This window comes from Sinohyriopsis cumingii, chromosome 1 (assembly GCF_028554795.1).
Source record: "Sinohyriopsis cumingii isolate HCF-2022 chromosome 1, ASM2855479v2, whole genome shotgun sequence".
NCBI lineage: Eukaryota > Metazoa > Mollusca > Bivalvia > Unionida > Unionidae > Sinohyriopsis > Sinohyriopsis cumingii.
In genome coordinates, this window is record NC_142961.1 from 30,811,921 (window position 1) to 30,828,614 (window position 16,694).

Below are 16,694 nucleotides of genomic sequence, written 5' to 3' on the forward strand. Positions count from 1 at the left end.
AAAGAAGCCTTCTTGAGGGCAGGCAAAAATGTCTTGTTGCAAACCGGCAAAGACCTTTTGAGCCGACGAGAAACACCTATAAATGCCCTGCACGCTACCGAGTCAAGCATTCAGCAAGGACAAGGCAGAAAGAGACGACGAAGAAAACACCCTTTCACCAGACTTCACACGTATAAAGCTAGAAAGGCAAAAAAAAGAAAAACCGTTCGAGACTTAGACGTTTTCGATTATTGAGACACAAAAAAAATGATGCACCGAGAGTCTTGCGCCTGTTCCAAGTCGGAACTGGATCTGTTTGCCATGCCACCCACTATGATGACCATGCAAGAATCCCAATGGGTGGAATTTCACCCTGTCTCCTCTTTGACGGATTCCGCTCCCATCGAGTTTGAAATCAAAGGTCAGCCCGAAGATTACATCGATTTGAACAGCAGTTACTTGTACCTGAAAGTCAAAGTTCTTGATAAAACAGGCGGTGTAATAGATGACGAGCCAGTAGCTCCCGTCAACAATTTCATGCATTCCTTGTTTAGCGGAGTGGACTTGTACTTGAATAACAAACTAGTCAGTAGCAGCATGGATACTTACCCTTACCGTGCCTACCTGGAAAATCTCTTGACGTACGGAATAGACGCCAAAAACACTCATCTCAATGCTTGTGTGTTATGGGAAGCTGACGATGCAGGCGAGTTTGACAAATTGGAAATTGATACAAAAAAAGACTACAATGAGGGATTTGTAGAACGAAGAGACAAAATCAAAAATGGCCAGAGTTTAGAACTGATGGATCGTTTGCATTTGGACATGTGGTTGCAAGAAAAGTATTTGCTGAACGGGGTGAATGTTCGCCTGAGACTGAATCGTAGCAGCGTCACTTTCCATTTAGTGGCTGATAGTGACAATTACAAAACCATCATCCAAGAAGCCAGACTCTACATACGTCGTGTGGAAGTGTTACCTAAAGTGGGAAACGACATTAGTCAGACGTTGAGCAGAGCGACTGCCAAGTATCCCATACGACGCGTGGAAGTGAAAACCTTCACCATTCCTGCTGGACAGCGATCCATGATCGAAGATCATCTGTTCCAAGGGCAGTTACCCAAACGTTTAATCCTTGGTATGGTCGAGAATAGAGCCTTCAACGGAGTCCACGATCAAAATCCTTTTGAGTTTAAACATTACAAAGTGTCCAAGATTGAAGTCAGTCGCGATGGCAAAACCTTGTGTACCCGACCTTTCGAACCTGACTTTGAGAAGAAGAATTACTTGAGGTCGTACTTGTCCCTGTACGAAGCCACGGGGCAGTTAGGAACCAACACCACTCACGGTATTACGTACGAGGATTATGCAGGAGGCTATGCTTTGTGGGCTTTTGATTTCACTCCAGACCAAGGCAGCGACGAGGGACATTTCCACCCTATAAAATCGGGTCAGATTCGTGTGGAACTTCAGTTTGCAGAAGCTCTAACTGAGACGGTGAACGTCATCCTGTATGCAGAATTTGACAATACGATAGAAATCAACAGTTTGAGAGAAGTCATTCTAGACTATTAGAAGCCATGGAAGACTGTTATCCCTCTTTACCTAGTGGAGAAACTTTAGAGATGAAATGTGAGGAGACTGTGGAAGAAGTGATCATGATGAAGTCAAGATGGCCAGAACAAGAAGCCCATTTAGTCTCCTGTTTTGCCAAACACTTGGTCGAAAAAATGACGGAATTGATCAAGAAAAATTGATATGGATGTCAAAACGATCATCCCAGTCAAATTCAACACGATAAATGCCTGATGTTGAGTCAAGAAGAAAAATTGGACGAGTATCTGGACGAGGCTTGGAGTCTCATCTCGGACGAAGACGTGTTGCACCAGTGGTATAAAGACTTGCGTGAACATTCTTGTCCACCATTAACCACTCAAGAGATCCATCGTATCGAAGCTCTCCTGAATCAAAGTGAGGAAACGAAACGAAGAAACGGTTATTTGTCAGACATTTTCAAGCAAAAAGTCAGGATCGAATTGATGACTTATTATTACCTGTGAAGAAGAAGAAAAAAACATGGATACCTGGGAACTTTATTACCTTTTGAACCACAGTTCGTATACGTCTTCTTGGAATCCTGTCGTCTGTGCTAAAGATGAACTCCCTCATCGCAAACCTCAAAACCATCTAGCTTATGTGATCAACACGGACGAAAGTCATCTCCCAGGAACCCACTGGGTAGCCGTCTACTTTCCTCAAGAAGGATGTGTGGAATATTTTGATTCGTATGGATTGCCCCCTTTGGAAGACGATATCATCGACTTTATGAGAAGAAATGCTCAGACCACCCGATTCAATAATGTGAAATTACAAGGCACAGATTCCTTGGTGTGTGGACAATATTGTGTGTATTTTCTGCATCATCGCAGCCTGGGCTATTCCTTAGAACATTTAGTGACTCATTTTGATCCTCGTTCTTCTTCTAGAAACGATGTGAAAGTAGATCGATGGGTTTGTGACCATTATGCTTATCTTTTGTCTCAAGCTAGGAAACGTAGTGTCCATCAATGGCCTAATGACTTCCAACAGTGGAAATCACAATTTCATTCACAACGTTGTCAGCCCTGTTTAAAGTAGACTGTAAATTGAAAAAATGTTTGTCATTTGAAAAAAATGTTTGATGTTATGATGTTGGATTATTGTTAAAAAAATGTTAGAGTTGTTGGTTAGTGTTAAGTGATTTTTGAATAAAAAATGTTGTGTTTTGAAAAAAAAATGCCTTTGTCGTTTGTTTGGCTATTAGAATGTTGGATTCATGCTCTTTGACTTCTTACTATCCCTCTCATGTCACTCATTGAACGTTCCGGCTCGAGAACCGTGGAGGGATGTTTTCCTTCACGTCCGCGCTTTGACTTTAAGAACCGGGGCAGTTTTCCAGTCTAACCATCCATTGTCGACTCATCCTCCTACGAAGATGTGCTCCAAACTAGCTAAGCTAAACGAAGCCTACGTGAATTTGCATAGGGTCAGACACAGTCTGATACCGAAAGCTGAAGAGATAGAGAATGTGAGAATGCTAAAAGTCACTGAAGACCTGATAGAAGAGCTCTTCAGAGAAGAAGTGAACAGGGAGAAAGAAGAATGGACAGAGAAGTACAGACTTCAGAGACAGCAGCAACAGCAACAACAACAACAACAGCAGCAGCAGCAGGAACCTGAACCTGACAGAGGCTTTGTCGATTGTCGTATCGACACCAAAGAGTTCTTCTTCTCTTTCCGAAGAAGCAGACCTATCGTCAGAAAGTCTATCCTCAGAGGACGACGCATTCTTAGAAACTAAACGATTGCCATAGCAAACAAAAAACAGCCCTTTTCAGGGCTACCCAATACTCTAGAAAAGAAATAACCATCAATTTGCCAATGTGTGTAGGTAGAGTAGTGTGAATATAAACACTGACTCTTTTTTTTCATAGTGTGAGTGTATGTGTTTGTGTATAAGATTGTGTGTTTGTAAGTGCTAACGTACGTTGGTGTGGATAGTAGATTAAGATCATGTCTTTTTTGTTGTTAGAGGTGTGGGGAGAGTAGATTTGGGGGTTTGATTGGATTGCTTTGCGTATGTGAATAGTATATTGAAGTGATTAATGAAAAATCTTTTAGAATAGGAATGGGTAGTATAAAACAGTGAGTGAGTGTTTCTTTTAGGTCAGCGCGTTGTTTGGTCATGATCTAGGTAAGATCAATTTTATGTTTTAGGGGGATGTTTTCCTTCACGTCCGCGCTTTTAGTATAAATTAAAAGTCACTCGTCAGTCCAGCTACCCTTGTTGATTGATCAACACCAGAATGAATACCAGGATAAGAAAACTTCTTGAATTCCAGATACATCTGGAATATGTCAGGCGCCTGTTAAATGAACTGGCCGCGGAGGCTATAGTAGAAGAGGAAAGAATAAAGAAGGAAGAGGAGGAGAGAAGACAGAGGGAAGAGGAGGAAAAGAAAATAGGAGAGAGGATGGCTTACAAGATACCAGAGACAGAGGATTGGGGTGATGAAGCTAATCATCCTCCCTCTGCGCTCCCAGTCAAACGAGTCAACTGGAAAGATTGGAGTAGAAGATGCGTGTGTGGTGCCAGGCCAGGAAGGTTCCAACATTAGATAGGTGCATCTGGAGTTCAAAAACAAACAGCCCTTTTAAGGGCTACCCAATACTCTAGAAAAGAAATAACCATCAATTTGCCAATGTGTGTAGGTAGAGTAGTGTGAATATAAACACTGACTCTTTTTTGTGTGAGGGTATGTGTTTGTGTGTTTGTGTTTGTAAGCGCTCACGTACGTTTGTGTGAATAGTAGATTATGGGTTTGTTTATTGTTTCTTAGCGTATGTGGAGAGTATAGTTAGGGTTTTGTAAAAGCTCACGTAAGATTGTGTGGATAGTAGATTATGGATTTAGTTATAATGATTTGCGTGTGTAAATAGTAGATTAGGGGTTTCTTTATTGATGGTTCACGTATGTGGATAGTAGATCATATGAAATGAGAAAAGTAGGGAATGTTTTCCTTCACGTCCGCGCGTTGTTTGGTCATGATCTAGGTAAGATCAATTTTATGTCTTAGGGGGATGTTTTCCATCACGTCCGCGCTTTTCGTATAAGAACCCCCAGTATTCGTCGTTCAAACCATTCTACAGAGAAGATGGCTTCAAACCACCTGGATAAAATGCAAACATTGCAAGACGTCCTAGACAATTTGGGGATGATGGAACAAATGCTAGTGAGACTAAATGAAGACCACTATTCCTATAGTCCCCATCGAGTAAAGATGGAGATTAATAACTTAAGAAAAGCAAAGGACATGATAAGTGGTGTGATGAAAGAAATAAAGGAGGAGAAGGAGGATGAAGAGGAAAGGATAAGGATAAGAGAATGGAATGAAAAAATTGAAAAAGAAGAAGAAAATGAGAAGAGGAAGAAAGAAGAGGAGGAGAAGAAGAAAGAAGAGGAGGAGAATAAAAAGAAAGAAAAGAAGAGAAAGAGTGTAGGAGAGAAAATAAGAAGTTGGTGGAGAAAAAGAAGAAATTAGAAGCAGAAGAAAACCAAAGGCCCTTTTCAGGGCCACCCACATTTCTCGAAAAGAGAATGACTTTCGATTGCCTACCCCTTTTTTAAAAAAAAATTAAAAAAATAAAAAAATCCCATGTTCAATTTCCCTTGACGCTATACAGTCCCACCCTGTTTAAATTCCTTTTGACGCTATACAGTCCCCTATTCCCATGTTCAATTCCTTTTGAGGCTATATCGTCCCACGATTTTTCTCCATGTTAATTTCCCTTGAGGCTATATCATCCCACGATTTTTCTCAATGTTAATTTCCCTTGAGGCTATATCGTCCCACGATTTTTCTCCATGATAAATTTCCATTGAGGCTATACGTTCCCAGGGGTGTCTGTAATGTTAATTCCCAATGAGGCTACGGTATCCCACCTTACTACTAACGTTAGTTGCATTTTCTCTCTATTATTCGTGTTTATGAGTATATATGCTTTTTTCTTGATGCTAGATTGTCTTTAGAATTTCATTATGACAGTGACATTTAAAATCGTGTAGTGCGTTGTGATTGAATAGTACAGTAGTTACTTTCAGGTTCCATCATATATTTTTTTACTTGACATCTTGATCGCTATATTGGTATAATTTATAATATTTTATTATGTATTTCATTATCCGATTGAATATGTCAGTGGGAGAAAAATGGAACTACTTTCCTTTCCCCATTCAGGAAATATATTTGCCCTTAAGTCTGCTACTTAAATCTTTTTTAAATATGTTATGCCTATTTAATTTTTCTTTTACTTCTTCTGTTAAGCTCTCTCTCTCTCTCTCTCTCTCTCTCTCTCTCAACAGATCTCAAACTGTATCAAGAACGTAGACCCTCAAGCATATATGTATTTAATAAACAAGGAAGCGCAATACAAGAAAATGCCTAAAAATAAACTCCAAAGGAAAAAAAAATCAGGCTTCAAGTATTAACGTTTTTAAATTAGTTTTTCACGTGAATCCTGCAAACGATTAGCGACCGAACTTACATGACCTGTTGCTATTAGATAAACTGACTTAAAATTAATTTTTTCTTCTATGTATGCATTAAATAAGTTTAGATTCTTAGCATGACAAAGACCTTAAAATATATTATCTGAAGTCGACTGTGCTAATATCCAAAGTTTACTGTAAAACAAACTCATGTAAGTACATTGAGCGTGCTAGTGGCGTAAGAATTCTCACCAGCCAAGAAGCCATGCACTTCAAGATACCTGCAATGGGTCTGTATAAAGCGACCATATGCAATGTGGGCAGTCGTCACACGCACGATTTCTATGGACAGGAGCTAAAACCTGGACATTTGGAGCGGCCAGATTAAGGTAGGACATTTCTTTATTTCTTTTATTTTGAATAATATCGGGAAAAGTGTTGTAACTGGGAATTATACTATTGGGAGGTAAAGTTTTGTTTTGTTTATTTTTGTTTACATAGAATAGGAGTACTGTTTTGAGGATTTTATTCATTACAACTCACTGTAGTAGATTCACTACTGACATATTTATTAGTACGATTCATTGTTAATAACCTACGGACTATTATGTTTGTCAAATATATTGATGGTGATTCATATTCAAATAAACCGCTCCGATGGCCTAGTGGTTAGAGCATCTGCCTCGAATGCGGGAGGTCGTGGGTTCGATCCCCGACCGAGTCATACCAAAGACTTATAAAAATGGTACTAACAGCTGCCTTGCTTGGCGCTTAGCATTAAGAAGTTAGCGTTAGGACTGGTTGGCCTGGTGTCAGGATAATGTGACTGTGTGGGACATCATGCTACATGTATGCGGCATGATGCCCCAGTGCTAGATATCACTATAAACTGCCACACTGCAGACATAGTAGCAATATGACTGAAAAATTGTTAAAACTACGTTAAAAATCCAAATCACACACACACACACACACACAGAGACAGATATATATATATATATATATATATATATATATATATATATATATATATATATATATATATATATATATATATATATATATATATATATATGCAACGTTAGAACATTTACGTTAGAACATTGAATATGCTATGCTTTTATGTTGTAATCTACTTGTATAGGTCAGCTGCAACGTAAAGATTTCATATTTTCATTGTCTTGCATTCATAAAATGTGATGTTTGTTTTCATTTAGTGTAGAGAGATAAAAGTAAACGTAGATGTGACATAAAAGAACACTGGAATAAAAACTAAGCAGGATGGCACTGTATACATCTCACTCAATGTAATGTACACATTAACCTTATAATTAACCCTTCAACATACGACTCAAAACGACTTTTCGTTTTGTAGCTGCTACCAACCCTGGAGACATCAGGCCGGGTTGAGACTGCTGACGGAAGATTGTGCCAGCCAGAGAATCCTGCCACAAGGTCAGACAAACCCGGGACGTCCTAAGAACGTCGGGACATGGGAGCCCCCAGTCAAAAGCACTCTATAATTCATTAGAAAGTTGATATATTTTCAGTAAATAATTGTCCAGTACGGGACTGAACATCAGTGAACATAAAAGTGCTTTTAAGAACTTTAAGAAAAAGATCATATTTAAGAAAGTTTTAACTGCAGTTTTTTATTTTCATATTATTGTGCAATATATATATATATATATTAAATCCTCTTAATTTGTTGTCCGTGTTGTCTCTAGAGTCTATGTTCGTCTTAAATAGCATTCCAACCACCCATTCGTCCGTTCTGTGACACCATACAGTGAGCTGTTTACACTCTATGACAAAAAGATTTAAAAAATTTAAGGAAAAACTGGTTAAATATAATAAAATTGTGATAAAGCTGTGATTCTGACTCATTCATAATCATGTCTGAAAATGGACAAATCGGACATTGATCATTATTGATTGCAAACCGAAATTAAGTGATAATCGAAATATGTATGCAGCACCTGCTGCTGAAACAGGCTGCATGGTTGAATTCACGAATGCAGAAATCAACAAATAAAGAACCAAAGTGTATACATGTAAATTTAAAATCATTAAACTCCTTTGTTTAAACCTGCTACGCTCTGAAATCTGTTCGACGTGACCACTCTGTGATATTTCTATAGAACCCCGACCCCAACAATGTGTACTGTCTTAATCTGCGCAAAAAGTATAATAAAAATGGTAACAAAATCTCTAAATTTTCGTTTCAAAGCTGTAATTAATAACAAAATACACATCTGACGTGATGTGTACAATAAATATATAGCCTGTCCTAAAATTATCGTAAATTTCTTTTCGTCGATGTAGTAATGTACCATTATTTGCATAGGCACCAACTGAAAAAACAATCCATTCAAATGGACGGATTTTCCTTATAAAATATATAATGAAAATAAATAATAAATGAAATATTAAAGAACGAAAATCGACATTTGTTTGAATAGATATAAAGAAATGTTTCACTACTGAAATGTTAATATTTACAGTCCATCTTTTCGTATATGGATTTCATGTGTGGCTAGTAATACAAGACAATGGGGGTTCCGGACCACTTTTTATCACTGCGTGATAGAGTATCAATGTCTACATTGGTTTATACTACTGTGTTTTGGGGGTTCTGGGTGACTTGGCGATGTCTATGTCCATGAGCGAGTGTATGAATACTATCTGTTAGAGAAATACTTGTAGTATAGTGAAGCTGTTTCTTACGTGTTTTACCTGTAGTGTAGACACGTTGGGGCTGAGCAAGGAGAGTCCTGATCCAGAATTGCAATCAAGTGAGAAGTCTCGGGCATGGTTGATGCGTGCGAAGTTGATAGCGTACGCGAATAAAGATAAGAGTTATGTGCCAGAGATGATCTACTGTGAGGAGAGTGAAGAAGAGGAAGAGGCGTGGGTGAAGCGTAGTCAGTCATTAGCGTCCAGTGCATTTCTACAATGAGCAGTATTATATCAGGAATAAGTTGAAGTGTTTTCATTTGTCGGAGCCAGCGCGAAAATTATTGGCTGAACATTGACTCGAGTGCAGTTTGTGGATCGTGCAAAATTTATAAAATGTGAGTAAGTGCTTAAGCGTATTTTTGAGAAGATGGATCTTCACGAGCAAACGGCGAGACGCAAGACAATCTCTGGAAGAGCTTGATGTGCTAGTACGATAAGATTATTTGGGAGGCGTTGTCTTAGTCAGTGAAGCGGTGGAAATCCACGAGTTGAATTGTTCAGAGTAGCCGAACAATTTTGTTTGTTGTTGTTGTTGTTGCAATTCCTGCTTGTAAAAAGATCATTGGATGTGTGTTATTGGAGAATCTCGGAGGGTATAGGTCATGGGAATGTTGTTTTGTTTTATTGGTGTCGACAACAAAGACTTCCTCCGATCAGTTAGGAGTGTACACATTTTTCGAAGGTGGATTTTTGTTTTCTGATTCTTACGTGATCCCCTACTTTGAATTTGAATCTTGTTTTTGATCTTTGGAGAAGGCTTCTGAGGGAGTCATTCGAATGCTTCAATGCCAGGTATGATTGTAGTGGTCGACGAGATCTGGAAGGAGTTTGTGGTTTTCGTTCTCCTGTGATTTTATTAAGCTCGTTTTCTGCGTTTTTGTTCTTCTGTGATGCCTGTTAACAGAGGACCAATAAATCCTCCCTGCTTGGACAGTTGAACCGCGGATAAGTTCAAAACGAGACCTTCCCTAGCTGTCTTACGTTTAGCGACGGAAGTGGCTTACCGCTGGGTTAGCATGAGCCGATCGGGTCCGATGAGTGCTGAGGCTTTTCGTTCTCCTGTGATTTTATTAAATTGCTCTTCAATATAAGCTCGTTTTTTGCGTTTTCGTTCTTCTGTGATGTCTGTTACGAGGACCAATAAATCCTCCCTGTTTGGACAGTTGAACCACGGATAAGTTCAAAACGAGACCTTCTCGAGCTGTCTTATGTTTAGTGACGGAAGTGGCTTGCCGCTGGGTTAGCATGAGCCGATCGGGTCCGATGAGTGCTGAGGCTTTTCGTTCTCCTGTGATTTTATTAAATTGCTCTTCAATATAAGCTCGTTTTTCGCGTTTTCGTTCTTCTGTGATGTCTTTAAGAGGACCAATAAATCCTCCCTGTTTGGACAGTTGAACCGCGGATAAGTTCAAAACGAGACCTTCTCGAGCTGTCTTACGTTTAGCTACGGAAGTGGCTTACCGCTGGGTTAGCATGAGCCGATCGGGTCCGATGAGTGCTGAGGCTTTCAATCGTATGGAGGCAGGTCTTTTATAAGTGGCAGCCATTGCGATATTTCTCTTCTGCAGTGTGGACAGCGTGACTTCGAGTGGAACGTACGACATGATGTGTTATATGAAATGCTATTATCTTTTCCGTTTCTTGTTTTTGTAACCTGTCGATAAGGTTACGAGAGCTCGTCACCCACGCGTGCTGCTGCCCATTACTGTTTTTTTTTATAGTAGCTCTGGTGATGGCTTCCGCGGCTGCATCGAGTCCTAATGGTGTCAGAATGCTAGCGAATAACTTAGGAGCGAAGATTTTGATGAAGGTAACTATGGCGGTGGCAATGGAGCCTCCGTCCTGTTGTCTACGTCCCTGAGATGTCTTTTTTCTAGGCATGATTTGGAAAACGGGAGTTTTCTATACAAGGATATTAATTTTTCCGTTGAGTACGTCCAGCGTCATGACTCGATCTGAGGTGACTAACGCATAACAGAGGTAATCGTTACCAACTCTTGGAGCGACCGTACATTGTATTTCGATATCAGCAGGAGAGTCTTGGAGACGTTTGGTATGTTTGGAGACATCGAAATGGAAGATCAGATAGAAATTAGCGAAATCTTCAAAACGATCTGCCTGCCTGTATCTTCTTGACACTCTTGCATGGCTTCATCAGCATCATGTAGGCGCGAGAATAATGTATGCGCCTGCATCAAAGTTGCACTCGAGTTCTCGCTCGGAATATTGTCTAGACTTAATGCGGACGTGAATGCGATACAGATTGAGATGCCTAATGATGTGCTTGCTTTAAGTTTGATCTGCACTCTGTGCGACTAGCTGAAACGCTACGAAGACGTGTCTGGGAAGCTCGTTGCATGGGTTAGTTGCGACTGTCCACGAGGTAGTGACCTGAGCCGCTGTAACCCGTTGCATGTAAATGTGTTGTTGTTTAAAGTACAGTATTTTTTGTGAATCGGGTTAACGTTGTTTCCAACTCAAGCATGTATGTGGTAGAGGGCGTGATTTTGGCATTCAGAGACAACCACGTCATGTTATATTGTTCATCCACTACTACAGTTGCTTTATGCATGTACTGAGCGGATAAATCTCTTTTCAGCACCAGCGTGTGTTTGACACCTAAAACGGTACTGATATACTGGCATACTCCGATAATACTGCAGACAGGAAGAAACATGCAGATCTCGTGGCTAGTATCGGTGAGAGTACACCGAAAGGCAAATCCCACGTTGTAGCCTGCAGTACGTGCGAATGAGAAATTGGCTCTGAAAACGGCTCCAGTCATACCGGCTCCATCCGCTGTATTTGCCACAGGAATCAGATCTGTAGAGACATGATATTCTTTATCAACTGCCGCTCCAGTGTTTGTATCTTTGAACCAACACATGTTGTTAGCACACGATCGCATGTAGTCATCGCTGACATGGTCAAGTTCAGGATGATGCTGGCTTGAGGTAAATATCCATTGATTTCTTCCACGGTCTGATTTTCAGCTGATGCTGACCTGACTTGAACAATGACCGTCCGTTATTTTGGAGCGTGATCACGGATCCAGTATCGTGAACATTACCATTATCTGCTCTCACTATTTTTCCCTCGAACTTCCATAAAGGTCTTATCGGGAAGCAGATGCACATCTTCGTCGCGCATTTCTATTTTTCGATGGGTGCTTGCGTTGAGATTGGTGATGTTGTCCTGATACTCCACGTACTCTTACTCGGTGGTCGAGTCGTCTACGGGAGTATCATCTTTGAGACGAAGATAATCGTGACTAAATCTTCAATAAATGACGCTATGCTATAATAGTGTGATAAAAATTACCATAATTGTTTTAATCCATAATCAGACATGATAGCGCCCAAAGATGGGGTACTTTGTGCGGACATGCTGGCCTTTCGATCCAGGTCCTGTAAAACAAATTCAGATCGCTCGCTGAGGATCCTAGCTGTTTTTTTTTTCTTTTTTGAAGTGCTTGTTTTTCTTCCCTGGAGACCGGCATCTCCGCCATGGGAGATTGTGCTGCCGCCAACAAATTGGTCGCCGAAATGACTTTGCTGGCTATATTTGTCCTATGGCCGTTCTCGCATCGGAGGCTGCTCCGGTGGCTCCCGCTTCGGCTGCCTTGAGAGCGCTGTGGGCAGCTTTGGCGGCAGTGCCTATAACTGCTGGTTGCATTGAAGAAAAGAGGGTGGATAAAAGTCCACCGACGATTTTGCATCGATGTACGCGTGAAGGTCTCATCGTCTAGATATTTAATCTGCGAACATTCTTTTAGGCTGCCCTACGACGTATATACAGCTAATAGGTGATTCTTTCGTTATTGTCAATGACGGCATTTCTAGACTGTCAGCCACATGGTGATTTCCGTGATTGCGTTCGTATTCGTGATGGGGTAGTAAATGAAAGGATTAGGGCGAATTTGCATGAGCGAGCCTGGAGGGACGTTGATCGAGGTGGAATAAATGACATTGGAGGCCAAGCCTACGGAAGACAAGGATCCCTGAGCGATCGAGCAGTTGATGAGGAGCCTATTGACTTCTGTGATATTGACGGGCAGATCTCCTTCGTATACTCCGTTTGGATTGGAGATGTCCCAGAGCTAAACCACAGGAGAGATCCGATAGAGTTCGCGATGTTAAATCACACGAGGTAATTTCTAGCAACAGTGATGCGAGTCCGAAGAGTACAAAAGTTAGGTTCGATTTTGATGTTGGCCGAGAATCTGCATAGGCGGTGATCAGTCGGGGGATCTCCGTGGCGATGTCAGTGATGTATCCCTCTGGAGAGATCGTGATCGTTTTTTGTTGAAGCGCGACTACGTATGAAGAAGCTGTTCCGATTTCGGCGGAGATGAGCGCGATTTCGTATGACGATAGCTGATACAGTTCCAAGGGAGGATTAAACCTCACGCTCGACGTGACCGATTTCGAGCCGAACAACAGCGTGGTATCGCTGAGTGCCATTCGTCTATATCAAGTCCTCGAACAAAATGCGATACTGATCGAAGGTGATGAGCTTTTGATCCAAAAGATGATTGAGGATTTCCACCATCTCGTTAATCATGTTCACACCCACGTTGCCAGCCTGTTTAGAAGTGATCGGCAACTTGAGTCGAGAGACGATCTCGGAGGGGGTTTGAATGTAACAGATTCCACTTCCTTTCTTTTCACCCTCAGTCCTCTTGGGTATTGAAACCCATGATTAAAGTTTGCCACTTAATCCTGGCTGCTGTACTTTCTGTTCAGCCTGTTTTTGCAGTTATTCTAAGTAATCTTGATACTTTTACTCTCTTTTGTCAGCATGAGTTTCTCCGTTAATTTACTCATCTTAAGTCCTTCCTTCTCATCCTTTTCTTAGGTACCTTTAATAAGTCTTCCATAAGTATTGTTTACCTTACCTAATACAGCGCGTGCTTCTAAAATGTCGAAATAAGATTCTTCCCAAGTTGCTCCTCTCGTAGATAAATTGTTTTATAAGGCTGAAATTTTTATCCATATAATCAGCTTAACACTCCAAGGTTGAATCTGGTTCTGAATAGTTTATGTCCTGGATTAACTTGCTTATAGCCTCATCGCGTTTGGAAAATTATTAATCGCTACGTTTATTAACTTTTTATTCCTCCTCCTGCAGCTTTTCTAATCTATCCTTGGCCTCTTCCTCCTGCTCGCGCATCTCTGCTAACTTTGATTTTACAAGTTCTTCTTTTTTTAATTTTTTCCCAGTCTGTCTTCTTTTTTCCTCAACTTTTCCAGCCTATCTTATTCCTCTTTTCTCATTCTTTCCTTCATATCTTCTTCTTCTTTTATCTTTTTCAGCGTGAATTCTTCTTATTTTACAATCTCAGTGTCCGCTTTTTTCCCTGGTAATTTTAAGTTTTTTGGAAGTGGAGGGTTCTTTCAGAGATGGCAGCCCTAATTCCTCTAACAATCGTTGTTGCTGACTATGAGGTGTTGTGAACGTATTCAGCAAATGATCCTGCTCAGCATCTTACGTTGTTTTCGCTTCGTCGATTTTGATCACGAGGGGTTTGAATAATTCTCCATCCACATCACGCTGAAGGACTGCCGACCTTTTCTTCTTCTTCGAGAACGCGTTGACGCAAGTCTACCCGTTTCTCAATAAACTTCTTGAGGACACCCTCACGCTGGTGACGTGTGGTGACTTTTTGAACGGCATGGTAGAAAACATAGCTGGAACAACAAAGTTGCTCATATACTAATCAGGTATGGAAAATTCGTCAAAGCCTTTTCGAATACGTTCCGGAATTGTTTCTGTATCGCGATGAAAGGTCATAAAATCGTGTTTGGAGGACGACGTCGCCTCCGTATAGCAGTCTTTAAATTGTTTGGCAATGATGCCACGACAGTGGTCTCTCGCGATCGCGTCATGGCGTCTGTTATTTAGTCCTGAAAACAGCACAAAGCACCCCGTATTTCTCTGTATGTATTTAGGAACGTCACAGTATGACTGAGTCATATAAATACTGTTGCACTGCTTGTGTCTCGACAACGAAATGTACTCGCAGATTTTACTCGTGTTTTCTCAATCGAGTTTAATGTCGTCAAATACGATGATCTTGTGCAGGTCTGAATAGATTTCTTCTGTAAGTTGAATATCGTCTGGATCTACTATCGTAAACACATCTCTGGAGACGATATTTCTGGCATCATCGGTGTAGACAATGCCTTTGGCGGCAACGTTGTCTGCCACTGCGCTTCCGAACTCTTGCAAAGCATTGTTCTTGTCCTGGTGAGGATTAAGCGTGTAAATGATCACCTGATCGTACTTGAGCGTGTCATTGAGGAGCATGTTCATGAGGTGATTGGTTTTTCCACGTCCGGTAGGACCTAGCATCAAATAATGACAATCCTGCATCAAAAAAATGATGTGGATACTTTGGAGTGTTTTCCTTCATGTCGAAGTTAATGATGTTCATAGTTTATATAATTTTGTCAGCAAAACTTATATCGTACACCTCATTTGGTACTTTGGTCGGCTCGGAAAGTAGTAGCTCTTTGAATGAGGACAAACTTAGTCTCTCCGGAGATATATGGCGGGTCATCTCAACATGAGTGGTCATAGTCTAACCAGCCTAGAAAATGTGAGTTATCCCCCTCCGGAAGCCAATGCCGCACCGATGGTCCCACGTGAACAGACTCGCGTAGACTAAATTATCGTTGACGGGTGGCACGATGACGGGAAACCTTTTCATGTATGGAATGACTTTATACGGACTTCCAGCTCCAAATGGGCAAGCGATGGGATCCTCGCAGTCATTCTCTGAAGGGGATCTCGAGATGGCTCTGGAGTACAAGTACGATAAAACGTGCTGGGTATTCACTGGAAATTTAGTCGTCGATGGAGTGTTCTCTACTATACGTGCTGCGATCACGTTGATGAAACCCACAACGATGTCCAGCCAGGGCTTGACCGGAATTCCTACGAAGGGCCTATCGCTGAGGATACCCAAGCGATCTCGTGCACTCACTTCAAATCGTCTGGCGGTACCAAGCTGTCGCTGACGGGTGGAACTCTCGCAGGAGACATCTCCATGCATCCCCAACAATTTCGAAATGTACATGTCGGTGACCATTGGACCTTTCCGATTTATTGATTCATTCCAGTTCATGTCCACATTGCTGCAAGAACTCGCCAAAACATGTCCCAAAGTTATGCATCTGGAAAAGGTATTTGGTGATAAGGCATACTTTCTCAAGCAAAAAGGAGTTTATCCCTATGAGTAAATCGATTCCTCCTCACGCTTCGATGAAACATCGCTACCACATCAAAAATAATTTTATTCTCATCTTAGTCTGACAGAAATCACTGATGAGGAATATCAATACGCGTGCGAGATATTTAACGAATTCGATTGTCATAGTTTCGGAGATTATCACGATGATTATCTCAAAACAGATGTTCTCCTGCTCGCGGACGTCTTCGAAAATTTCAGACGAACGTCCTTAAGGCAACTGGATCCATTCTGGTATTTATTCTCTACAGGATTATCCTGGGACGCCATGCTTAAGCGCATCGATGTGACTTTAGAACGTTTCGCCGATCCAGACATGTTCCTGTTCACCGAACACATGGTGCGAGGAGGTATCTCCGTCATCAGTAAAAAGTACACCGTCGTTAACTACAAATACCTGAAACACTATGACCCCACCAAAACCTTCCGTATCCTCTTCCTGATTACCAACAATCTCTATAGTTGGGCCATGTCACGACCACTTCTTTATGGAAATTTTCACTGGATCAGGAAAGAACAATTCACCAATAAAACAGGAAGGATATCTCGACGACTGGGGCTATTTGTAGAAGATGAAACCCTACATCGATCTTAACACGACACAAGGGCACCACCAACTTCGAAAAAGACTTCTTCAAACTCATGAACAATAGCGTCTTCGGAAAAACCATGAAAACATTTGACATCGCAAGAAAA

General features: G+C 41.1%; 1 protein-coding gene across 2 annotated transcripts in view; it reads left to right on the forward strand.

Moving 5' to 3' along the window:
- The window catches only part of LOC149806633 (proton-coupled folate transporter-like), a 50,593-nt gene that overhangs the window by 15,518 nt on the left and 18,381 nt on the right, over nucleotides 1-16,694 (forward strand). The window contains exons 1-2 of one of the 2 annotated variants that reach the window (XM_089955934.1): nucleotides 2,548-6,396; nucleotides 7,383-7,462. The exons of the other annotated variant lie outside the window; for it this stretch is intronic. The gene's annotated coding sequence lies outside the window, so the exon portion shown is untranslated. Of the gene's footprint in view, nucleotides 1-2,547; nucleotides 6,397-7,382; nucleotides 7,463-16,694 lie in introns of those variants that run through there. 2 annotated transcript variants of the gene reach the window in all.